This window comes from Puntigrus tetrazona, unplaced genomic scaffold, assembly GCF_018831695.1.
Source record: "Puntigrus tetrazona isolate hp1 unplaced genomic scaffold, ASM1883169v1 S000000992, whole genome shotgun sequence".
In the NCBI taxonomy this organism is placed as follows: Eukaryota; Metazoa; Chordata; class Actinopteri; order Cypriniformes; family Cyprinidae; genus Puntigrus; species Puntigrus tetrazona.
Window position 1 is genome coordinate 14,986 of NW_025048587.1, and position 24,270 is coordinate 39,255.

Here is a 24,270-nt window from a genome sequence, read left to right on the forward strand (position 1 = left end):
AACAGTCAAACTCTGTTTAAAGAACAGCTACTTTAAAGGCAATTGAATTAAATAAGCAGTAAGGGAAAGCAAAGAGCTGGTCAAACTTTGGCCACACTAAGGGCCAGTGTATTAGATAAGTAGTGAAAAACTCAAAACTTACAGCACCTGGTATTCCTAGGCAGTCTCCCATCCAAGTACTAACTAGGCCCAACTCTGCTTAGCTTCTGAGATCAGACGAGATCAGGCGTGAACAGGGTGGTATGGCCGTAAGCTAAAGCTGCTGCAAAAGCCCCCTATTTTAAGGTGAGAGCACACTAAGTGCCATTATACTAGATAAGTAATGAATGAAATACAAAAATACTTCAAAATGAGCTACATTAAAGATAAGAGCATTAGTTAAGTAGTTAAAAACAGTCAAACTCTGTTTAAAGAACAGCTACTTTAAAGGCAATTGAATTAAATAAGCAGTAAGGGAAAGCAAAGAGCTGGTCAAACTTTGGCCACACCAAGGGCCAGTGTATTAGATAAGTAGTGAAAAACTCAAAACTTACAGCACCTGGTATTCCTAGGCAGTCTCCCATCCAAGTACTAACTAGGCCCAACTCTGCTTAGCTTCTGAGATTAGACGAGATCAGGGCGTGAACAGGGTGGGATGGCCGTAAGCAAAAGCTGCTGCAAAAGCCCCTATTTTAAGGTGAGGCACACTAAGTGCCATTATACTAGATAAGTAATGAATGAAATACAAAAAATACTACTTCAAAATGAGCTACATTAAAGATAAGAGCATTAGTTAAGTAGTTAAAAACAGTCAAACTCTGTTTAAAGAACAGCTACTTTAAAGGCAATTGAATTAAATAAGCAGTAAGGGAAAGCAAAGAGCTGGTCAAAATTTTGCCACACTAAGGGCCAGTGTATTAGATAAGTAGTGAAAAACTCAAAAAACTTACAGCACCTGGTATTCCTAGGCAGTCTCCCATCCAAGTACTAACTAGGCCCAACTCTGCTTAGCTTCTGAGATCAGACGAGATCAGGCGTGAACAGGGTGGTATGGCCGTAAGCTAAAGCTGCTGCAAAAAGCCCCTATTTTAAGGTGAGGCACACTAAGTGCCATTATACTAGATAAGTAATGAATGAAATACAAAAAAATACTTCAAAATGAGCTACATTAAAGATAAGAGCATTAGTTAAGTAGTTAAAAACAGTCAAACTCTGTTTAAAGAACAGCTACTTTAAAGGCAATTGAATTAAATAAGCAGTAAGGGAAAGCAAAGAGCTGGTCAAACTTTGGCCACACTAAGGGCCAGTGTATTAGATAAGTAGTGAAAAACTCAAAACTTACAGCACCTGGTATTCCTAGGCAGTCTCCCATCCAAGTACTAACTAGGCCCAACTCTGCTTAGCTTCTGAGATCAGACGAGATCAGGCGTGAACAGGGTGGATGGCCGTAAGCTAAAGCTGCTGCAAAAGCCCCTATTTTAAGGTGAGGCACACTAAGTGCCATTATACTAGATAAGTAATGAATGAAATACAAAAAAATACTTCAAAATGAGCTACATTAAAGATAAGAGCATTAGTTAAGTAGTTAAAAACAGTCAAACTCTGTTTAAAGAACAGCTACTTTAAAGGCAATTGAGTTAAATAAGCAGTAAGGGAAAGCAAAGAGCTGGTCAAACTTTGGCCACACTAAGGGCCAGTGTATTAGATAAGTAGTGAAAAACTCAAAAACTTACAGCACCTGGTATTCCTAGGCAGTCTCCCATCCAAGTACTAACTAGGCCCAACTCTGCTTAGCTTCTGAGATCAGACGAGATCAGGCGTGAACAGGGTGGTATGGCCGTGTAAGCGAAAGCTGCTGCAAAAAGCCCCTTATTTTAAGGTGAGGCACACTAAGTGCCATTATACTAGATAAGTAATGAATGAAATACAAAAAAATACTTCAAAATGAGCTACATTAAAGATAAGAGCATTAGTTAAGTAGTTAAAACAGTCAAACGCTGTTTAAAGAACAGCTACTTTAAAGGCAATTGAATTAAATAAGCAGTAAGGGAAAGCAAAGAGCTGGTCAAACTTTGGCCACACTAAGGGCCAGTGTATTAGATAAGTAGTGAAAAACTCAAAGCTTACAGCACCTGGTATTCCTAGGCAGTCTCCCATCCAAGTACTAACTAGGCCCAACTCTGCTTAGCTTCTGAGATCAGACGAGATCAGGCGTGAACAGGGTGGTATGGCCGTGAGCAAAAGCTGCTGCAAAAGCCCCTATTTTAAGGTGAGGCACACTAAGTGCCATTATACTAGATAAGTAATGAATGAAATACAAAAATACTTCAAAATGAGCTACATTAAAGATAAGAGCATTAGTTAAGTAGTTAAAAACAGTCAAACTCTGTTTAAAGAACAGCTACTTTAAAGGCAATTGAATTAAATAAGCAGTAAGGGAAAAGCAAAGAGCTGGTCAAACTTTGGCCACACTAAGGGCCAGTGTATTAGATAAGTAGTGAAAAAACTCAAAAACTTACAGCACCTGGTATTCCTAGGCAGTCTCCCATCCAAGTACTAACTAGGCCCAACTCTGCTTAGCTTCTGAGATCAGACGAGATCAGGCGTGAACAGGGTGGTATGGCCAGTAAGCAAAAGCTGCTGCAAAAGCCCCTATTTTAAGGTGAGGCACACTAAGTGCCATTATACTAGATAAGTAATGAATGAAATACAAAAAAATACTTCAAAAATGAGCTACATTAAAGATAAGAGCATTAGATAAGTAGTTAAAAACAGTCAAACTCTGTTTAAAGAACAGCTACTTTAAAGGCAATTGAATTAAATAAGCAGTAAGGGAAAGCAAAGAGCTGGTCAAACTTTGGCCACACTAAGGGCCAGTGTATTAGATAAGTAGTGAAAAAACTCAAAAACTTACAGCACCTGGTATTCCTAGGCAGTCTCCCATCCAAGTACTAACTAGGCCCAACTCTGCTTAGCTTCTGAGATCAGACGAGATCAGGCGTGAACAGGGTGGTATGGCCGTAAGCAAAAGCTGCTGCAAAAAGCCCCCTATTTTAAGGTGAGGCACACTAAGTGCCATTATACTAGATAAGTAATGAATGAAATACAAAAAAATACTTCAAAATGAGCTACATTTGTAATGGAAATTATTCTAATTGATTACATTTAATGTTTATTGTTCACTTTTAACACTGAATTGAATTAACTTCACTATTAAACTAACTTTACTTAAAGATAGATTACATATATATATATTCGTGAATATCACGGTACTAGGCACAAACACAGAAACATATATTAGTGACCTGGAATGTTAGGAGTTATGGGAAACATACACTGTGTGCGTGACAGTGGTTAAACCCATGTTAAACAACCTCATGGGAGTACAGGATGCCCTATCTGTGCTAGGTACGGGAGATAAACTGGAGAACAATCAGACACTGTAAGCACAGATGGGTGGCGTGACTTTGGACTATTTCAATTGGTTCGAGATGAATTTGAGCGACCTTGGAATGTATACTTTTGCCTATAAAACCTCTAATCTGTGAGCTCACTGTTATCTCTTTGCTCACAGACTTCACTGTGTGTAAACCAGATCATTTTGTTCTCTGCGCGGAGAAATAAAAGCAAGACAAAGACAAATTTGCTGGACTCTTTATTTTTCAGTCTTCACATAATTCTGAGTTGAAAATTCCATGACAATCTTGGCGACGAGGATGGGATCCGACAGCTGATCGTCCGGGACTTGAAAGGCGTTGGTAGGCTGATCACCCTAAGCCCACAAAGGGTCTTAGCCCTGTACCCCTAAACGGTTTCAGGGAAGAGGGAACTGACGTCTGAGGGCCCAGTGGACCGTCACTGCTGGATTCCTTAAAAGAACCAGGAAAACGCGTGCTGAAAACGGTGAGACTGATTTTGAGACACGAGTTTGTCTTTGTCTTAAAAAAAAAAAAAAAAAAAATTATTAACGGATATATATATATATAAATAAATTAATTTTCTTTCATCTTGGTCTGACAAAAACGAGTGGTTTGATATTCCTAGATTCACGAACGCATGGCCGAGCCGCCCTATAGGTTTCACGGGTTAGTGAAAAGGGTATTGTCTGCAGTAAGCAAGACAAAAAAAAAAAAAAAAAAAAGGGCGTAAGGGACTCCGTACGAGTAAGTACAGGAGTAAGAAGACTCTGCGCGGGTTAGTGCAGAGCCACACGGCAGTGACGACTGAGTGTGAGGAAAGAGGACGCGGCCCCAGGTACAGGTAAAGTCTCGGATTGCAAGTATGGGGTCTAGTAATGTCAAACCTGAAATCGATCTAGACGATTTAAACAGCCCAATTTATGTTGACATGAGAAAGAAATATGGACAGAGAATTATGGAAGTGATACCGATTTGATCGAAGATCATGATTTTCCAAAAGGGGCACGCTTAGTGTGACGACTCTAAACAGGGTGAAGGAAAGTTTGGAAAAGCGTGAAAGTAAACTTAGGATGAGAAAAAGTTGAAAAACAAACAAAAAGATCTGTTTCAGAAACATAGACAATATCTGAACTATTGGCTAGAAGAGGCAGAACGCCGAGAAAAACGGCGAGCCCTGAAAGAACTGCCTCATAAAAATGTAGAGTCAGAAACAAAGAAAGTTAAAGGAACAGAGTATACTGCTCAGAAATCTTCTTCTCTCTATCCTCTCTAGAAAACCAGTGCGCCGCGGTGGACTTTGATCTTGACTCCTGGCCTTACCCCCACCAACAAATGCCCCAGCCGCTGGCACCACCACCGCAATCGCCACCACCACAACCGCCGTCTTACTACCCTGCTGCGACGACACCCGTGGGCTTATGGAAAGGAGGACAGTTGCCCGCCTCTCTTACCGCTCCAACGGCACCTGCACCATCTCAGCCTTCTACATCCAGCGACGGAGTTCGAAAGATGAGATACTCCGTGATCGCACGAGAACCAGATCCAGATCGCTTGAAAGACTGGCACTAGAACCGACTGGCGTGGATGAGAACGACGGTGAGGGAAACGCGACATCTTTCCCCTATGATTCAGGTGGCTGGCCCACAAGGAACCACGATGGTTTTTCGACCATGGACTGAGACAGACTTGAGGCAGGTTATGACAAATCTGCCAAACCCCAGAGACTCGGGAGAAAAGTTTGTAGTGGAACTGGATGCGTTCTGTCAAGAATTCAGCCCAACGATGCTCGAACTCAAACGCCTGCTGATGATCAAGATGGGGCCGGGCGGACTGGCACAAGATCCGACCAGATTTCCCAGGTGGACACGCTGGAGAGTTCAAGCAGAGTGGGGACACGCTGAGAACGAGCCATACAGGTTAGCAGTAAAAGCCTGGGCGGACGATCAAGGCCCTTTTTCCTGCTAGGATTAACACCGACAAGATCAACTACTGCACACAAAGAAGGGACGAGTCAGTTGACGACTATTTTGTGCGACTGTATGAGACTTTCAACACTTATAGTGGAATGCCAGAGCCGGACATTAGAGGGGAAATTCCAAAGATGTGGGAAGCTCATTTACGCAGCCGCTTCCTGAGTGGACTGAAACTCCGAAATAACGACTATCGCCAAGCAAACCTGCATCGAGTGGGAAGACGAGAAACTGGAGAGGATTCAAAACATGCGCTATATGCTGAAAAGATGTTGGCGGAGAAAAGTGCGAAAAGGGCTGAAAAGGAGCTCCAGCTGCCAAACCTGACAATGTACAGAGGAGCGAATTATCGAGGCCGAGGGCGGGGAGAGGAAGAGGGCAAAGACTGTCTCAAGTTGATCCGGATGTTTGTTTTTATTGCAAAAGCCCGACATTGGAAAAATGAGTGCCCGCTTTTGAATAGACACACGGCGCTGCTGCGTGCAAAGTCTAAACCGAAAGCAGATTGACGGCAGAGTGCGAGAGAGGAGGGGGAGTTGAGAGCAAAGTCTACGGCGACCACACTTCAGTAACAGATAAGTTTGACACACACACACCCACATCTGACACTGCGAATTGCAATGAAGAAATGCTTGCTGCGAATTGCAATGAAGAAATGCTTGCTGTCATACACGATTGCATTGCTAAATTAGAAAATGAGAAATCTTTCAGACAAAGAGAATTAGGCACATATACTCATTTGAATGACTTAGCATATCAACAAATGCCAGAGGTTAGCTTATGGATAGACGGAGTTGAAAGGGTGTTTTTAGCTGATACGGGGGCCACGAGTTCAGTATTAAGGATAAATGAGTTTGCCTCTGTCCCCAAATTGAGTGGAAATTTTGCATGGACGATTTCTGCATCTGGTCATACTGTTAAAGAGAATTATACAGTCCTCTGAGGTGTAAAGATGAGAATGGTGCAAGTTTCAGACACAGCTTCCTCCTCTCACAGCACTGTCCAAAAAAATCTGCTGGGGAGAGATTTGTTGTGCAAACTGGGTATTTCTCTAATATCTGGTCCAGAAGGTGTGAAAGCAGTTCAGTGCCAAATTCAAACTCTGACTGCAATCCAACATACACCACTATATGTTTATCAATGGAAATTGCAAGATGATGAATTATGCGAAAGTCTTGTCAATGGCGCTAAAGACAGAGTTTCGCCTGATTCTGATTTTATGCCATTCTCAGACTTACATTGCTCAGCACATGTGTCTCTGGCTAGAGACGAGTTGTTTGAACAGAAATGGTTTCTACGTATTGAGATATTGCAATTGAATTGGCTAATTTGGACAGAAAATAAAATGTGCTGCTGCTGTTGCATTAACCGATGAACAGCAGGTGTTTTTTGATGTTGTGGATTCTTTTCCATGTGTCGCTGTTTCGAAAGGAGCGACAATCGTTGGGAAGACATTGGTCCCTTTGTAAAGACGTGTATCTTTCATGAAAATTGGTTATGGATCTGCTGAGAAAAATGTTGAATATAATCCAACTCTGTCTGCATATCGAACGAATTTGACTGAGCCTGCTGCGATGGCTGAACGCACAGTTCATGTGAGTGAAAGTGCATTACCCAATCACTGCTTCCTTACAGAAACTGAAATGGAAAGCATTCCAGCTCTCAAGGAAGTTCCAAAGACTGTTTGGGCTTCTTCTAAATATGACGGGGGTTGATCAAGAATTGTGACCCTATTCAAATTATTCCAAAATCTGATTACAGACTCATGCAAACCTCAATATCCTTTGAAAAGGGAAGCTATTGAGGGAATCAAGCCAGTTTTTGAGGCATTGAAAAGGCTGGAGTGATTGTGGAATGTGAGAACTCTCCTGTAAGCGTACACCCATCTTTCCTGTCAAAAAGATAAGAGACGAGACCAGCCGGTTGAGTGGAGGTTTGTGCAAGACTTGCAGGCTGTAAATGATGCAGTTCAGACACAGGCTCCTATTGTTCCCAACCTGCATACACTCCTATCACAAATACCAGGTGATGCTGAATGGTTTTCGGTTGTTGATCTTTCCAATGCTTTCTTTTCTGTGCCGGTTCATAAAGACAGCCAATTTTGGTTTGCTTTCAATTTTAATGGCAACCTTACACTTTTACTCGACTTTGTCAAGGATTCAAAATTCGCCTGTATTGTTCAAGTAGGCACTGAAGAGAAGTTTGGAAACATTACAATTGGCACCAGGGTCAGCTTTAATTCAATATGTCGATGATCTCTTAATAACAGCCAGAGATGAAGAAACTTGTACACAGGACACTGTAAAGCTGTTGAAACATTTGGCTGTTGAAGGCCACAAGGTCAGTTTGTCAAAGTTGCAGTTTGCAAAAAGGAGGTGACGTTTCTAGGTCACATTATCAACAAGCAGGGAAAATCTCTAACACAAAAGAGAATAGAGGCAATTCAAAAGATTCCAAAGCCTCTGACAAAATAGCTCATGTCATTTTTGGGAATGTGTTCATATTGTAGAACATTTATTCCCAACTATGCCATTGAAGAGTCACCTTTGAGCGCTTTGGCTCACGGAAAAGGTTGCAGCCACATGACAAACTGACCTGGACTCCTGAAGCAGAGAAAGCATTTGAAAGGTTGAAAATGTTGTTACAGACATCCCCAAGTCTGGGACTTCCAGACCCTGAGAGAAATTTTGTACAAACAGTTGATGAGAAAATGGTTTCATGTCTTCTGTTCTGTTACAGGATCACGGGGAAAGCTGAGACCGGTGGCATATTTTTCAAGTAAACTCGACCCTGTGGCAGCAGGTCTACCAAATTGTCTGAGAGCTGTAGCAGCAGCAGAAAAGCTATTTTAGCTTCAAGGGAAATTGTGGGATATTCTGATGTAACATTACTAGTGCCACACGCTGTCTCTATGATCCTGTTGGAACAGAAAACATCTCATTTGTCAACAGCCAGATGGCTCAGATATAATACCATTCTATTGGAAATGCCAAACATCACAGTAAAACGGTGTACAGTATTGAATCCTGCCACACTGCTCCCAACCGAGCAGGATGGCGAGGAACATAATTGTATCGCCAAAGATTGGAACAGGTGTGCACACCGCGACCAGATTTAAAAGAAACCCCCTGACAATGCAGATTTGGTTTTGTTTGTTGATGGTTCAGCGCCTCGAGACCCAGAAACCGTAAAAAACAGAGTAGGTTACGTAGTAACCACCGCAAGATGCGACATTAGTAAGCGGAGCGCCTCATGACATTACCTCATGCGCAAGCGCCGAATTAGTAGCATTAACAGAAGCCTGTAAAATCGCAGAAGGAAAAACAGTCACCATCTACACAGATTCTCGTTATGCTTTTTCGACCTGTCATGATTTTTCGCCTCTATGGCAATGTAGGAAATTTCTAAAACCGATGGAAAACCCATCCAAAATCATGATAAAATAGCAGCCTTGTTAGAAGCGATTTTGCTTCCAAGGTCGATTGCTATTTGCAAGTGCGCGCATTCCAAGTTTAACGATTTTGTATCATTAGGAAACAAACGCTATTGATATCGCTAAGCGAAGAACGCAACAAAGGGAACAGAACCTTCTCTTACATGTGTAACTGTTAACGATGACGAACTAACCTTCCTTCTAGTTCTCTTTGCAGCTATGCAGGGTTTCGCAACACCAGAAGAGAAAAACAATGGGTGAAGGCCGAGTGCAAGCTGAAAGACAACGCTTGGCTGAGCAATCAAGACAAACCTTGTTTGCCAAAACACTTTTTCCCACACTATGCCAAATTAGTGCACGGGTTAGATCACATAAGCAAAATGGGAATGTTTGATATGATCAATCAATATTGGTTTACAAAAGGATTTACTTCCTTTGCAGACAAATATTGTCAATCTTGTATGATCTGTGCCACAAATAATGTAGGAAGAGGACAACAGGTCCTTTGGCAGCACATCCACCACCAAGTCAACCTTTGATCACATAATGTTCTGATTTCATTGAACTGACACCATGTGAAGGTAAGAAATTCTGCCTTGTTTTGCTGATATGTTCTCAAAATGGGTGGAAGTCTTCCCACATCTAAGCAAAATGCTGGGGCTGTTGCAAAGGCACTAGTGTCTGAGATCGTCCCAAGATGGGGAATACCAAAAAAGATTAGTAGTGATAATGGCACACCTTTGCTAATGAGGCAATCGATCAGGTTGGGAAATTCTTGGGAATTGACATACGTAAACATACCTCCTATCATCCAGCGTCCGGGGGTAGTGTTGAAAGAGAAAATGGAATTTTGAAAAATAAACTGGCAAAGTGTTGTGAGCAAACAGGTCTGTCTTGGGTCAAAGCACTTCCCATTGTGTTGATGTATATGAGAATGAGAAAAAGAGCAAAGTCTAATCTCAGCCCATTTGAAATCTTGTTTGGCAGGCCTCCATCGCTGGAGTGGGACCGAACCCCCACCATTGCCCTCTACTGCTCTGTGTGAAGATGACATGTTGAACTATTGTAAAAATCTGTCTTCGACTCTCTCTCAGATCTCTCAACAGGTCAAGGACGCTCTACCTAAACCAGCAGAAGGATTTCTGCATGACATCAGACCTGGTGATTTTGTGGTGGCAAGCGATTTCAGAAGGAAACATTGGAAATCAAGGAGGTGGAACGCCCGCTCCAGGTCCTGCTGATAACGCACACACGCGGTTAAAGTGGCTGAGAGGGCTACGTGGATACACGCCAGCCACTGCAAAAGGTCCCAGCACCACCAGAGGAGACGCAGCCCAATAAACAGTGATTGACCCGCTGCCCCGCGCTAAGGGGACGCCTGACTGACAAAGGTAAACGAACACACAGTGGTGTATGGGAGCTGAACACGCAGCAACATCACTGTGTGGGAGTGAGCTGATGTCAGTACAGGCCAACGGATGCCGAAAAGAAAAAGGATTTTTCCCATCACCATAGAAGAGCAAGGGCTCTATGGATCAGACGCCTGTGGTGGAACACTAGATACCCGCTCACCCCGATTCTATATAGTCATAAGAGGATTTCCTCAGATTGAGTGTTATGTAATTAGACAGTTAATCACATGTTAAAGATGTTTATTATGATTTTCAAACCCTTACAATTGGATGGAGTGTCTGAATCCATGAAGGAATTTGCTGCACTCCTGATGTTATCCAAATATAAGATTTCATTTTATTATATTCTAATTTGACAGGTGATCAAGAATGATCAAAAGGGAGGAGCAGTAATGGAAATTATTCTAATTGATTACATTTAATGTTTATTGTTCACTTTAATACTGAATTGAATTAACTTCACATTAAACTAACTTGACTTAAAGATAGATTACATATATATATATATTCGAATATCTGGTACTAGGCCTCTACATTTGCAATATTCATCATGATATACATGGAGAAACAACGTGGGAAACCTACACTGGGACATCATGTCACTGAATGTGACGGTATGGTTAATCAAACTGAGAACAATCAGAGCAGTGTAAGACAGGAGATGAGTGGCGGTTTGACTATTTCAATTGGTTCGAGATGAATGCTAACAATATGTGGAATGGAGGCTGCTTAACTTCACTGCTAAAACCTCTAATGGCTGTGAGCTCACTGTTATCTCTTTGCTCACAACTCTTCACTGTGTGTAAACCAGATCATTGTGTTCCTATCAAGAGAAATAAAGGATCTGACAAAGACAAATTTGTTGGACTCTTTAGTTTTCAGTCTTCACATAATTTGAGTTGAAAATTCCATGACACAGTGCAGTAAGGGATCATGGAGAATTCAAACTGAGTGGAAACTAAGATTAGAACCCTGAAGATAAGTGGCAGGCCGCAAATAGTGAAAGACATACCATCTAACCTGACCTGTTATCTAAAATGACTCGGCAGACTCCATGGGATCAAATACCCATCAATCACTGCAATGAGATGGTCAACTCACTCCTGATCCAAGTACACTCAAGAAGCCGGCACAGATGCATGGGGAGCTTGTTGAATTCCATCATTGGGGTAGGACTTCTGCCAGGCAATGTCACATCAGCCGACGTTATCTCACCGGTAGGCAAGATAAGAGCATTAGTTAAGAGATGCAAACAAGATTGCTTAGAAGAACAGCATTCCTGGCAAATGATGGTACCAGTGCAGTGAGGAATGGCACTGAGCTGGTCAAACATGTCGTGACCACACTCACTGCCCAGTGTATTAGATAAGTAGTGAACAGGCACATGTGCTAGGCACAGTTAAATATGCAGTCTCCATCCAAGCAAAGAGCACCAGAACAACTTCACACGAAGAAGGCCAGTGTGGTATTAGCCTCACTAAGGCCAAGAGAAATCAAAAGAGGGTGACTTCACCTGGTGTGGCACCTAGTGCAAGATATCAGCCTTGAAGTACAAATCTGTCCCAGAAAGAACATCGAATATGGAACGGAGCTGAGAAATTCTTCCAGGCTTTGGTCCCGCTTCTTGTAAGGCATTCCTCCCATTCCTCCAAAATGAAGTGGAAGTGAACGGTATGAACTAATTCAGCTTTAAAGCAGAATACCACAAAGGTATATGATGGAGGGGAGAGCTGGAGGAACTTTGAGGCCACTGAGACTGACAGTATTAGAATCGACTTGAAAAACTCAAAACTTACAGCCATTTGGTAGGCGTAGGCAGTGCTGTCCAAGTACTCTGCATGTTGTACCTGCTATTCCTGAGATCAGATGCTGATGGTCATATGATAGATTTGGGGTATTCAGAATATCACCAAAGCGGCTAAAAAAGCCCCCTATTTTAAGGCTAGGAGATTAAGTGCATTATATGATGTGTAATGAATGGAATTGGTTCAAAAATTACTTCAAAAGGCTGAGTAGATAAGAGTTTGCTTAAGTATTTCAAAACACAATCTGTGTTTAAAGTTCTGTTACTGTATATGGCAATTGTGATGAGCTATGGTAAAAGAGCAGTAAATTGGTCACTATGAGAGCTTCTGTGTACACACCAAAGTGATAATGTTTAATCACTGGGGGTGTAAGATAGCAGGTCACAAAAGGATAAATCCAGGTAAATGTGGTGAATATTGTTGATTGTGATGATTATGATGATTCAGACGATGATCAGAGAGTAACCTAATGGTTAAAAGGGTCTCTAAAGCTGCTTTCAAAAGATAACACCTATTTAAAGGTGAAACATTATACCATTATACTAGAGAAGTAATGAATGAATATAAATATATAGTCAAAATGAGATACATTCAGATAAGTTTTATTAATCTCCAGTTAATCACATGTTAAAGATGTTTATTATGCACTTTAAAGGCAATTGTTAAATAGTGTTCTGGAATCCAAAAGAGCTGGTCACACTTGACCAATCAAGTAAGGGCTTCTGAGATTATATTCTAGATGAAAGGTGAAAAGAACAGCACCTGGTATTCCTAGGCAGTGTCCCATCCAAGTACTTCTAATAGATTACATTTAATGTTTAGCTTTCACTTTGCCATCACTGAATTGAATGGTATGGGCTATTAAACTAAAGCTACTGCAAATGAGATAGATACATATATATATATTCGTAACATCAGTGGTACTAGAGTTAAACACAGAAACATGCCAGTTAATGTTAGAGTTATACTAGATATACACTGAATGAAATACAAAAAAAAAAAACCCATGTTAAAAAAGCTACATTAAAGATAAGATGCATTAGTTAAGTAGTTAAAAACAGTCAAACTCTGAAAGAACAGCTACTTTACACTGAATTAAATACAGTATGGGTGGCAAAGAGCTGGTCAAACTTTGACCACAATATGGGCCAGATGAAGATAAGTAGCGAAAAACTCAAAAATGTACAGCACCTTTATTCCTAGGCAGTCTCCCATCCAAGTACTAACTAGGCCCAACTCTGCTTAGCTTCTGAGATCAGACCAGATCATTTGTTCAGGTGGTATGAGAAATAAAAGCTGCTGCAAAAAGCCCCTATTTTAAGGTGAGGCTCTATGCCATTATACTAGATAAGTAATGAATGAAATACAAAAAATAAAATTCAAAATGAGCACATTAAAGATAAGAGCATTAGTTAAGTAGTTAAAAAGCAAAGAGCTGGTCAAACTTTGGCCACACTAAGGGCCAGTGTATTAGATAAGTAGTGAAAACTCAAAAACTTACAGCACCTGGTATTCCTAGGCAGTCTCCCATCCAAGTACTAACTAGGCCCAACTCTGCTTAGCTTCTGAGATCAGACGAGATCAGGCGTGAACAGGGTGGTATGGCCGTAAGCTAAAAGCTGCTGCAAAAAGCCCCCTATTTTAAGGTGAGGCACACTATGCCATTATACTAGATAAGTAATGAATGAAATACAAAAAAATACTTCAAAATGAGCTACATTAAAGATAAGAGCATTAGTTAAGTAGTTAAAAACAGTCAAACTCTGTTTAAAGAACAGCTACTTTAAAGGCAATTGAATTAAATAAGCAGTAAGGGAAAGCAAAGAGCTGGTCAAACTTTGGCCACACTAAGGGCCAGTGTATTAGATAAGTAGTGAAAAACTCAAAACTTTACAGCACCTGGTATTCCTAGGCAGTCTCCCATCCAAGTACTAACTAGGCCCAACTCTGCTTAGCTTCTGAGATCAGACGAGATCAGGCGTGAACAGGGTGGTATGGCCGTAAGCTAAAAGCTGCTGCAAAAAGCCCCTATTTTAAGGTGAGGCACACTAAGTGCCATTATACTAGATAAGTAATGAATGAAATACAAAAAAATACTTCAAAATGAGCTACATTAAAGATAAGAGCATTAGTTAAGTAGTTAAAAACAGTCAAACTCTGTTTAAAGAACAGCTACTTTAAAGGCAATTGAATTAAATAAGCAGTAAGGGAAAGCAAAGAGCTGGTCAAACTTTGGCCACACTAAGGGCCAGTGTATTAGATAAGTAGTGAAAAACTCAAAAACTTACAGCACCTGGTATTCCTAGGCAGTCTCCCATCCAAGTACTAACTAGGCCCAACTCTGCTTAGCTTCTGAGATCAGACGAGATCAGGCGTGAACAGGGTGGTATGGCCGTAAGCTAAAGCTGCTGCAAAAGCCCCCTATTTTAAGGTGAGGCACACTAAGTGCCATTATACTAGATAAGTAATGAATGAAATACAAAAAAATACTTCAAAATGAGCTACATTAAAGATAAGAGCATTAGTTAAGTAGTTAAAAACAGTCAAACTCTGTTTAAAGAACAGCTACTTTAAAGGCAATTGAATTAAATAAGCAGTAAGGGAAAGCAAAGAGCTGGTCAAACTTTGGCCACACTAAGGGCCAGTGTATTAGATAAGTAGTGAAAAACTCAAAACTTACAGCACCTGGTATTCCTAGGCAGTCTCCCATCCAAGTACTAACTAGGCCCAACTCTGCTTAGCTTCTGAGATCAGACGAGATCAGGCGTGAACAGGGTGGTATGGCCGTAAGCGAAAGCTGCTGCAAAAGCCCCTATTTTAAGGTGAGGCACACTAAGTGCCATTATACTAGATAAGTAATGAATGAAATACAAAAAAATACTTCAAAATGAGCTACATTAAAGATAAGAGCATTAGTTAAGTAGTTAAAAACAGTCAAACTCTGTTTAAAGAACAGCTACTTTAAAGGCAATTGAATTAAATAAGCAGTAAGGGAAAGCAAAGAGCTGGTCAAACTTTGGCCACACTAAGGGCCAGTGTATTAGATAAGTAGTGAAAAACTCAAAACTTACAGCACCTGGTATTCCTAGGCAGTCTCCCATCCAAGTACTAACTAGGCCCAACTCTGCTTAGCTTCTGAGATCAGACGAGATCAGGCGTGAACAGGGTGGTATGGCCGTAAGCTAAAGCTGCTGCAAAAAGCCCCGTATTTTAAGGTGTGGCACATTAAGTGCCATTATACTAGATAAGTAATGAATGAAATACAAAAAAAAAAATACTTCAAAATGAGCTACATTAAAGATAAGAGCATTAGTTAAGTAGTTAAAAACAGTCAAACTCTGTTTAAAGAACAGCTACTTTAAAGGCAATTGAATTAAATAAGCAGTAAGGGAAAGCAAAGAGCTGGTCAAACTTTGGCCACACTAAGGGCCAGTGTATTAGATAAGTAGTGAAAAACTCAAAACTTACAGCACCTGGTATTCCTAGGCAGTCTCCCATCCAAGTACTAACTAGGCCCAACTCTGCTTAGCTTCTGAGATCAGACGAGATCAGGCGTGAACAGGGTGGTATGGCCGTAAGCTAAAGCTGCTGCAAAAAGCCCCCTATTTTAAGGTGAGGCACACTAAGTGCCATTATACTAGATAAGTAATGAATGAAATACAAAAAAAATACTTCAAAATGAGCTACATTAAAGATAAGAGCATTAGTTAAGTAGTTAAAAACAGTCAAACTCTGTTTAAAGAACAGCTACTTTAAAGGCAATTGAATTAAATAAGCAGTAAGGGAAAGCAAAGAGCTGGTCAAACTTTGGCCACACTAAGGGCCAGTGTATTAGATAAGTAGTGAAAAACTCAAAAACTTACAGCACCTGGTATTCCTAGGCAGTCTCCCATCCAAGTACTAACTAGGCCCAACTCTGCTTAGCTTCTGAGATCAGACGAGATCAGGCGTGAACAGGGTGGTATGGCCGTAAGCTAAAGCTGCTGCAAAAAGCCCCTATTTTAAGGTGAGGCACACTAAGTGCCATTATACTAGATAAGTAATGAATGAAATACAAAAAAATACTTCAAAATGAGCTACATTAAAGATAAGAGCATTAGTTAAGTAGTTAAAAACAGTCAAACTCTGTTTAAAGAACAGCTACTTTAAAGGCAATTGAATTAAATAAGCAGTAAGGGAAAGCAAAGAGCTGGTCAAACTTTGGCCACACTAAGGGCCAGTGTATTAGATAAGTAGTGAAAAACTCAAAAAACTACAGCACCTGGTATTCCTAGGCAGTCTCCCATCCAAGTACTAACTAGGCCCAACTCTGCTTAGCTTCTGAGATCAGACGAGATCAGGCGTGAACAGGGTGGTATGGCCAGAAGCTAAAGCTGCTGCAAAAGCCCCTATTTTAAGGTGAGGCACACTAAGTGCCATTATACTAGATAAGTAATGAATGAAATACAAAAAAATACTTCAAAAATGAGCTACATTAAAGATAAGAGCATTAGTTAAGTAGTTAAAACAGTCAAACTCTGTTTAAAGAACAGCTACTTTAAAGGCAATTGAATTAAATAAGCAGTAAGGGAAAGCAAAGAGCTGGTCAAACTTTTGCCACACTAAGGGCCAGTGTATTAGATAAGTAGTGAAAAACTCAAAAACTTACAGCACCTGGTATTCCTAGGCAGTCTCCCATCCAAGTACTAACTAGGCCCAACTCTGCTTAGCTTCTGAGATCAGACGAGATCAGGCGTGAACAGGGTGGTATGGCCGTGAAGCTAAAGCTGCTGCAAAAAGCCCCTATTTTAAGGTGAGGCACACTAAGTGCCATTATACTAGATAAGTAATGAATGAAATACAAAAAAACTTCAAAATGAGCTACATTAAAGATAAGAGCATTAGTTAAGTAGTTAAAAACAGTCAAACTCTGTTTAAAGAACAGCTACTTTAAAGGCAATTGAATTAAATAAGCAGTAAGGGAAAGCAAAGAGCTGGTCAAACTTTGGCCACACTAAGGGCCAGTGTATTAGATAAGTAGTGAAAAACTCAAAAACTTACAGCACCTGGTATTCCTAGGCAGTCTCCCATCCAAGTACTAACTAGGCCCAACTCTGCTTAGCTTCTGAGATCAGACGAGATCAGGCGTGAACAGGGTGGTATGGCCGTAAGCTAAAGCTGCTGCAAAAAGCCCCTATTTTAAGGTGAGGCACACTAAGTGCCATTATACTAGATAAGTAATGAATGAAATACAAACAAAAAATACTTCAAAATGAGCTACATTAAAGATAAGAGCATTAGTTAAGTAGTTAAAAACAGTCAAACTCTGTTTAAAGAACAGCTACTTTAAAGGCAATTGAATTAAATAAGCAGTAAGGGAAAGCAAAGAGCTGGTCAAACTTTGGCCACACTAAGGGCCAGTGTATTAGATAAGTAGTGAAAAACTCAAAAACTTACAGCACCTGGTATTCCTAGGCAGTCTCCCATCCAAGTACTAACTAGGCCCAACTCTGCTTAGCTTCTGAGATCAGACGAGATCAGGCGTGAACAGGGGTGGTATGGCCGTAGCTAAAAGCTGCTGCAAAAAGCCCCTATTTTAAGGTGAGGCACACTAAGTGCCATTATACTAGATAAGTAATGAATGAAATACAAAAAAAAAAAAATACTTCAAAATGAGCTACATTAAAGATAAGAGCATTAGTTAAGTAGTTAAAAACAGTCAAACTCTGTTTAAAGAACAGCTACTTTAAAGGCAATTGAATTAAATAAGCAGTAAGGGAAAGCAAAGAGCTGGTCAAACTTTGGCCACACTAAGGGCCAGTGTATTAGATAAGTAGTGAAAAACTCAAAAAACTTACAGCACCTGGTATTCCTAGGCAGTCTCCCATCCAAGTACTAACTAGGCCCAACTCTGCTTAGCTTCTGAGATCAGACGAGATCAGGCGTGAACAGGGTGGTATGGCCGTAAGCTAAAGCTGCTGCAAAAAGCCCCTATTTTAAGGTGAGGCACACTAAGTGCCATTATACTAGATAAGTAATGAATGAAATACAAAAAAAAAAATACTTCAAAATGAGCTACATTAAAGATAAGAGCATTAGTTAAGTAGTTAAAAACAGTCAAACTCTGTTTAAAGAACAGCTACTTTAAAGGCAATTGAATTAAATAAGCAGTAAGGGAAAGCAAAGAGCTGGTCAAACTTTGACCACACTAAGGGCCAGTGTATTAGATAAGTAGTGAAAAACTCAAAACTTACAGCACCTGGTATTCCTAGGCAGTCTCCCATCCAAGTACTAACTAGGCCCAACTCTGCTTAGCTTCTGAGATCAGACGAGATCAGGCGTGAACAGGGTGGTATGGCGGTAAGCTAAAGCTGCTGCAAAAAGCCCCTATTTTTTAAGGTGAGGCACACTAAGTGCCATTATACTAGATAAGTAATGAATGAAATACAAAAAAATACTTCAAAATGAGCTACATTAAAGATAAGAGCATTAGTTAAGTAGTTAAAAACAGTCAAACTCTGTTTAAAGAACAGCTACTTTAAAGGCAATTGAATTAAATAAGCAGTAAGGGAAAGCAAAGAGCTGGTCAAACTTTGACCACACTAAGGGCCAGTGTATTAGATAAGTAGTGAAAAACTCAAAACTTACAGCACCTGGTATTCCTAGGCAGTCTCCCATCCAAGTACTAACTAGGCCCAACTCTGCTTAGCTTCTGAGATCAGACGAGATCAGGCGTGAACAGGGTGGTATGGCCGTAAGCGAAAGCTGCTGCAAAAAGCCCCTATTTTAAGGTGAGGCACACTATGCCATTATACTAGATAAGTAATGAATGAAATACAAAAAAAAAAACTTCAAAATGAGCTACATTAAAGATAAGAGCATTAGTTAAGTAGTTAAAAACAGTCAAACTCTGTTTAAAGAACAGCTACTTTAAAGGCAATTGAATTAAATAAGCAGTAAGGGAAAGCAAAGAGCTGGTCAAACTTTGGCCACACTAAGGGCCAGTGTATTAGATAAGTAGTGAAAAACTCAAAACTTACAGCACCTGGTATTCCTAGGCAGTCTCCCATCCAAGTACTAACTAGGCCCAACTCTGCTTAGCTTCTGAGATCAGACGAGATCAGGCGTGAACAGGGTGGTATGGCCGTAAGCTAAAGCTGCTGCAAAAAGCCCCTATTTTAAGGTGAGGCACACTAAGTGCCATTATACTAGATAAGTAATGAATGAAATACAAAAAAATACTTCAAAATGAGCTACATTAAAGATAAGAGCATTAGTTAAGTAGTTAAAAACAGTCAAACTCTGTTTAAAGAACAGCTACTTTAAAGGCAATTGAATTAAATAAGCAGTAAGGGAAAGCAAAGAGCTGGTCAAACTTTGGCCACACTAAGGGCCAGTGTATTAGATAAGTAGTGAAAAACTCAAAACTTACAGCACCTGGTATTCCTAGGCAGTCTCCCATCCAAGTACTAACTAGGCCCAACTCTGCTTAGCTTCTGAGATCAGACGAGATCAGGCGTGAACAGGGTGGTATGGCCGTAAGCTAAAGCTGCTGCAAAAGCCCCTATTTTAAGGTGAGGCACACTAAGTGCCATTATACTAGATAAGTAATGAATGAAATACAAAAAAATACTTCAAAATGAGCTACATTAAAGATAAGAGCATTAGTTAAGTAGTTAAAAACAGTCAAACTCTGTTTAAAGAACAGCTACTTTAAAGGCAATTGAATTAAATAAGCAGTAAGGGAAAGCAAAGAGCTGGTCAAACTTTTGGCCACACTAAGGGCCAGTGTATTAGATAAGTAGTGAAAAACTCAAAAACTTACAGCACCTGGTATTCCTAGGCAGTCTCCCATCCAAGTACTAACTAGGCCCAACTCTGCTTAGCTTCTGAGATCAGACGAGAGCAGGCGTGAACAGGGTGGTATGGCCGTAAGCAAAAGCTGCTGCAAAAAGCCCCTATTTTAAGGTGAGGCACACTATGCCATTATACTAGATAAGTAATGAATGAAATACAAAAAAAAAAATACTTCAAAATGAGCTACATTAAAGATAAGAGCATTAGTTAAGTAGTTAAAAACAGTCAAACTCTGTTTAAAGAACAGCTACTTTAAAGGCAATAGAATTAAATAAGCAGTAAGGGAAAGCAAAGAGCTGGTCAAACTTTGACCACACTAAGGGCCAGTGTATTAGATAAGTAGTGAAAAACTCAAAACTTACAGCACCTGGTATTCCTAGGCAGTCTCCCATCCAAGTACTAACTAGGCCCAACTCTGCTTAGCTTCTGAGATCAGACGAGATCAGGCGTGAACAGGGTGGTATGGCCGTAAGCTAAAAGCTGCTGCAAAAGCCCCTATTTTAAGGTGAGGCACACTAGGTGCCATTATACTAGATAAGTAATGAATGAAATACAAAAAAATACTTCAAAATGAGCTACATTAAAGATAAGAGCATTAGTTAAGTAGTTAAAAACAGTCAAACTCTGTTTAAAGAACAGCTACTTTAAAGGCAATTGAATTAAATAAGCAGTAAGGGAAAGCAAAGAGCTGGGTCAAACTTTGACCACACACTAAGGGCCAGTGTATTAGATAAGTAGTGAAAAACTCAAAACTTACAGCACCTGGTATTCCTAGGCAGTCTCCCATCCAAGTACTAACTAAATGGTAATGGAAATTTTCTAATTGATTACACTTAATGTTTAACTTTACTGAATTGAATTAACTTCACTATTAAACTAACTTTACTTAAAGATAGATTACATATATATATCGTAACATCACTGCCTAGAGGCACGTAACACAGAAACATACATTAGTGACCTGGAATATTAGAGTTATGGGAAACCTACACTGTGTGCGTGACAGAGGTTGAAACCCATGTTAAAACAACCTCATGGGAGTACAGGATGCCCTATCTGTGCTAGGTAATGGAGATAAACTGAGAACAATCAGACACTGTAAGCACAGATGGGTGGCGTGACTTTGGACTATTTCAAATTGGTTCGAGATGAATTTGAGCCGACCTGGAATGTATACTTTTGCCTATAAAACCTCTAATCTGTGAGCTCACTGTTATCTCTTTGCTCACAGACTTCACTGTGTGTAAACCAGATCATTTTGTTCTCTTTCGCAGAGAAATAAAGCAAGACAAAGACAAATTTGCTGGACTCTTTATTTTTCAGTCTTCACATAATTCTGAGTTGAAAATTCCATGACAATCTTGGCGCACGAGGATGGGATCCGACAGCTGATCGTCCGGGACTTGAAAGGCGTTGGTAGGCTGATCACCCTAAGCCCACAAAGGGTCTTAGCCCTGTACCCCTAAACGGTTTCAGGAAGAGGAACTGGACGCCTGAGGGCCCAGTGGACCGTCACTGCTGGATTCCTTAAAAGAACCAGGAAAACGCTATGCTGAAAACGGTGAGACTGATTTTGAAAACGGTTTGTCTTTGTCTTAAAAATTATTAACATCTGGTATATATATATATATAAATAAATTAATTTTCTTTCATCTTGGTCTGACAAAACAACGAGTGGTTTGATATTCCAGATTCACGAGCACGCATGGCCGAAAGCCGCGGGTTCTATAGGTTTCACTGGTTATGAAAGGGTATTGTCTGGCGCGCAAGTAAGAAAAAAAAAAAAAAAAAAAGATGCGTATGACTCTGTTTATAAGTACAGGAGTAAGAAGACTCGCTGGTTAGTGCAGAGCCACACGACGACGACTGAGTGTGAGGAAAGAGGACGTTGCCTCAGGTACAGGGTAAAGTTCGGATTGCAAGTATGGGGTCTAGTAATGTCAAACCTGAAATCGATCTAGACGATTTAAACAGCCCAATTTATGTTGACATGAGAAAGAAATATGGACAGAGAATTATGGAAGTGGATACCGATTTGGATCGAAGATCATGATTTTCCAAAAGGGCACGCTTAGTGTGACTAATTTTAAACAGGGTGAAGGAAAGTTTGAAAAAAGTGAAAGTAAACTTAGGGATGAGAAAAAGTTGAAAAACAAACAAAAAGATCTGTTTCAGAAACATAGACAATATCTGAACTATTATTAGAAGAGGCAGAACGCCGAAGAAAAACGGCGAGCTCCTGAAAGAACTGCCTCATAAAAATGTAGAGTCAGAAACAAAGAAAAAGTTAAAGGAACAGAGTATACTGCTCAGAAATCTTCTTCTCTATCCTCTCTAGAAAACCAGTGCGCGCAGGGACTTTGATCTTGACTCCTGGCCTACTCCCCACCAACAAATGCCCCAGCCGCTGGGTGGCACCACCACCGCAATCGCCACCACCACAAATCGCCGCCTTACTACCCTGCTGCGACGACACCCGTGGCTTATGGAAAGGAGGACAGTTGCCCGCCTCTCTTACTTGCTCCAACGGCATATCTGCACCATCTCAGCCTCTCTACATCCAGCGACGGAGTTCAAAGATGAGATACCGGGCGACCGGGCACGGAGAACCAGATCCAGATCGCTTGAAAGACTGGCACTAGAACCGGACTGCGTGGATGAGAACGAACGGTGAGGGAAACGCGACATCTTTCCCCTATGATTCAGGTGGCTGGCCCACAAGGAACCACGATGGTTTTTCACCATGGACTGAGACAGACTTGAGGCAGGTTATGACAAATCTGCCAAACCCCAGAGACTCGGAGAAAAGTTTGTAGTGGAACTGATGCGTTCTGTCAAGAATTCAGCCCTCAACGATGCTCGAACTCAAACGCCTGCTGATGATCAAGATGGGGCCGGCGGACTGGCACAAGATCCGACCAGATTTCAGGTGGACACGCCGGAGAGTTCAAGCAGAGTGGGACACGCTGAGAACGAGCCATACAGGTCAGCAGTAAAAGCTCTTAGGCGAACGATTCAAGGCCCTTTTTCCTGCTAGGATTAACAATTCGACAAGATCAACTACTGCACACAAAGAAGGGACGAGTCAGTTGACGACTATTTTGTGCGACTGTATGAGACTTTCAACACTTATAGTGGAATGCCAGAGCCGGACATTGGGAGGGAAATTCCAAAGATGTGGAAGCTCATTTCTGCGCAGCCGCCCCTGAGTGGACTGAAACTCAAATAACGACTATCGCCAAGCAAGCCTGCATCGAGTGGGAAGACGAAACTGGAGAGGATTCAAAAACATGCTATACATGCTGAAAAGATGTTGGCGGAGAAAAGTGCGAAAAGGCTGAAAAAGGAGCTCCAGCCGCCAAACCTGACAATGTACAGAGGAGCGAATTATCGAGGCCGAGGCGGGGGAGAGAAGAGGGCAAAGACTGTCTCAAGTTGATCCGGATGTTTGTTTTTATTGCAAAAAGCCCGGACATTGGAAAAATGAGTGCCGCTTTTTGAATAGACAATACCATGCTAGCGCGGCAAAGTCTAAACCAAAGCAGATTGACGGCAGAGTGCGAGAGAGAGGGGGAGTTGAGAGCAAAGTCTACGGCGACCACACTTCAGTAACAGATAAGTTTGACACACACACACCCACATCTGACACTGCACTGTGCAATGAAGAAATGTTTGCTGCGAATTGCAATGAAGAAATGCTTGCTGTCATACACGACAGCATTGCTAAATTAGAAAATGAAATCTTTCAGACAAAGAGAATTAGGCACATATACTCATTTGAATGACTTAGCATATCAACAAATGCCAGAGGTTAGCTTATGGATAGACGGAGTTGAAAGGGTGTTTTTAGCTGATACGGGGCCACGAGTTCAGTATTAAGGATAAATGAGTTTGCTCTGTCCCCAAATTGAGTGGAAATTTTGCATGGACGATTTCTGCATCTGGTCATACTGTTAAAGAGAATTATACAGTCCCTCTGAGGTGTAAAGATGAGAATGGTGCAAGTTTCAGACACAGCTTCTCCTCTCACAGCACTGTCCAAAAATCTGCTGGGAGAGATTTGTTGTGCAAACTGGGTATTTCTCAATATCTGGTCCAGAAGGTGTGAAAGCAGTTCAGTGCCAAATTCAAACTCTGACTGCAATCCAACATACACCACTATATGTTTATCAATGGAAATTGCAAGATGATGAATTATGCGAAAGTCTTTGTCAATGGTGTTAAAGACAGAGTTTCGCCTGATTCTGATTTACTATGCCATTCTCAGACTTACATTGCTCAGCACATGTGTCTCTGGCTAGAGACGGAGTTGTTTGAACACGAAATGGTTTCCCACGTATTGAGATATTGCAATTGAATTGGCTAATTCTTGGACAGAAAATAAGGCGTTGCTGTTGCATTCAACCGATGAACAGC

At 40.9% G+C, this 24,270-nt stretch overlaps 16 non-coding genes and 10 pseudogenes across 16 annotated transcripts; all 26 read right to left on the reverse strand.

Moving 5' to 3' along the window:
• Positions 1-135: 135 nt before the first annotated feature.
• On the reverse strand, positions 136-254 carry LOC122339213. Its single transcript, XR_006249937.1, has one exon. It is a non-coding gene; the product is annotated as a 5S ribosomal RNA (ribosomal RNA).
• A 272-nt stretch (positions 255-526) lies between these two features.
• Positions 527-646, reverse strand: LOC122339234 (annotated as a pseudogene).
• A 276-nt stretch (positions 647-922) lies between these two features.
• Positions 923-1,041, reverse strand: LOC122339225. Its single transcript, XR_006249938.1, has one exon. It is a non-coding gene; the product is annotated as a 5S ribosomal RNA (ribosomal RNA).
• Positions 1,042-1,314: 273 nt separating this feature from the next.
• Positions 1,315-1,432, reverse strand: LOC122339224 (annotated as a pseudogene).
• A 273-nt stretch (positions 1,433-1,705) lies between these two features.
• Positions 1,706-1,824, reverse strand: LOC122339230 (annotated as a pseudogene).
• A 275-nt stretch (positions 1,825-2,099) lies between these two features.
• On the reverse strand, positions 2,100-2,218 carry LOC122339206. Its single transcript, XR_006249936.1, has one exon. It is a non-coding gene; the product is annotated as a 5S ribosomal RNA (ribosomal RNA).
• A 273-nt stretch (positions 2,219-2,491) lies between these two features.
• LOC122339216 lies at positions 2,492-2,611 on the reverse strand (annotated as a pseudogene).
• Positions 2,612-2,886: 275 nt separating this feature from the next.
• On the reverse strand, positions 2,887-3,005 carry LOC122339236. Its single transcript, XR_006249939.1, has one exon. It is a non-coding gene; the product is annotated as a 5S ribosomal RNA (ribosomal RNA).
• Positions 3,006-13,512: 10,507 nt separating this feature from the next.
• LOC122339191 lies at positions 13,513-13,631 on the reverse strand. Its single transcript, XR_006249922.1, has one exon. It is a non-coding gene; the product is annotated as a 5S ribosomal RNA (ribosomal RNA).
• A 274-nt stretch (positions 13,632-13,905) lies between these two features.
• On the reverse strand, positions 13,906-14,024 carry LOC122339214 (annotated as a pseudogene).
• A 275-nt stretch (positions 14,025-14,299) lies between these two features.
• Positions 14,300-14,418, reverse strand: LOC122339192. The gene has a single exon (XR_006249923.1). It is a non-coding gene; the product is annotated as a 5S ribosomal RNA (ribosomal RNA).
• A 273-nt stretch (positions 14,419-14,691) lies between these two features.
• LOC122339193 lies at positions 14,692-14,810 on the reverse strand. The gene has a single exon (XR_006249924.1). It is a non-coding gene; the product is annotated as a 5S ribosomal RNA (ribosomal RNA).
• Positions 14,811-15,082: 272 nt separating this feature from the next.
• Positions 15,083-15,201, reverse strand: LOC122339194. Its single transcript, XR_006249925.1, has one exon. It is a non-coding gene; the product is annotated as a 5S ribosomal RNA (ribosomal RNA).
• A 278-nt stretch (positions 15,202-15,479) lies between these two features.
• Positions 15,480-15,598, reverse strand: LOC122339195. The gene has a single exon (XR_006249926.1). It is a non-coding gene; the product is annotated as a 5S ribosomal RNA (ribosomal RNA).
• Positions 15,599-15,874: 276 nt separating this feature from the next.
• On the reverse strand, positions 15,875-15,993 carry LOC122339196. The gene has a single exon (XR_006249927.1). It is a non-coding gene; the product is annotated as a 5S ribosomal RNA (ribosomal RNA).
• A 274-nt stretch (positions 15,994-16,267) lies between these two features.
• LOC122339231 lies at positions 16,268-16,386 on the reverse strand (annotated as a pseudogene).
• A 273-nt stretch (positions 16,387-16,659) lies between these two features.
• On the reverse strand, positions 16,660-16,778 carry LOC122339220 (annotated as a pseudogene).
• A 273-nt stretch (positions 16,779-17,051) lies between these two features.
• LOC122339197 lies at positions 17,052-17,170 on the reverse strand. Its single transcript, XR_006249928.1, has one exon. It is a non-coding gene; the product is annotated as a 5S ribosomal RNA (ribosomal RNA).
• A 277-nt stretch (positions 17,171-17,447) lies between these two features.
• Positions 17,448-17,567, reverse strand: LOC122339232 (annotated as a pseudogene).
• A 281-nt stretch (positions 17,568-17,848) lies between these two features.
• LOC122339198 lies at positions 17,849-17,967 on the reverse strand. The gene has a single exon (XR_006249929.1). It is a non-coding gene; the product is annotated as a 5S ribosomal RNA (ribosomal RNA).
• A 277-nt stretch (positions 17,968-18,244) lies between these two features.
• Positions 18,245-18,363, reverse strand: LOC122339212 (annotated as a pseudogene).
• Positions 18,364-18,638: 275 nt separating this feature from the next.
• Positions 18,639-18,757, reverse strand: LOC122339199. The gene has a single exon (XR_006249930.1). It is a non-coding gene; the product is annotated as a 5S ribosomal RNA (ribosomal RNA).
• Positions 18,758-19,030: 273 nt separating this feature from the next.
• Positions 19,031-19,149, reverse strand: LOC122339200. The gene has a single exon (XR_006249931.1). It is a non-coding gene; the product is annotated as a 5S ribosomal RNA (ribosomal RNA).
• A 273-nt stretch (positions 19,150-19,422) lies between these two features.
• Positions 19,423-19,541, reverse strand: LOC122339202. The gene has a single exon (XR_006249933.1). It is a non-coding gene; the product is annotated as a 5S ribosomal RNA (ribosomal RNA).
• Positions 19,542-19,815: 274 nt separating this feature from the next.
• LOC122339215 lies at positions 19,816-19,934 on the reverse strand (annotated as a pseudogene).
• Positions 19,935-20,209: 275 nt separating this feature from the next.
• LOC122339203 lies at positions 20,210-20,328 on the reverse strand. The gene has a single exon (XR_006249934.1). It is a non-coding gene; the product is annotated as a 5S ribosomal RNA (ribosomal RNA).
• Positions 20,329-24,270: the final 3,942 nt, after the last annotated feature.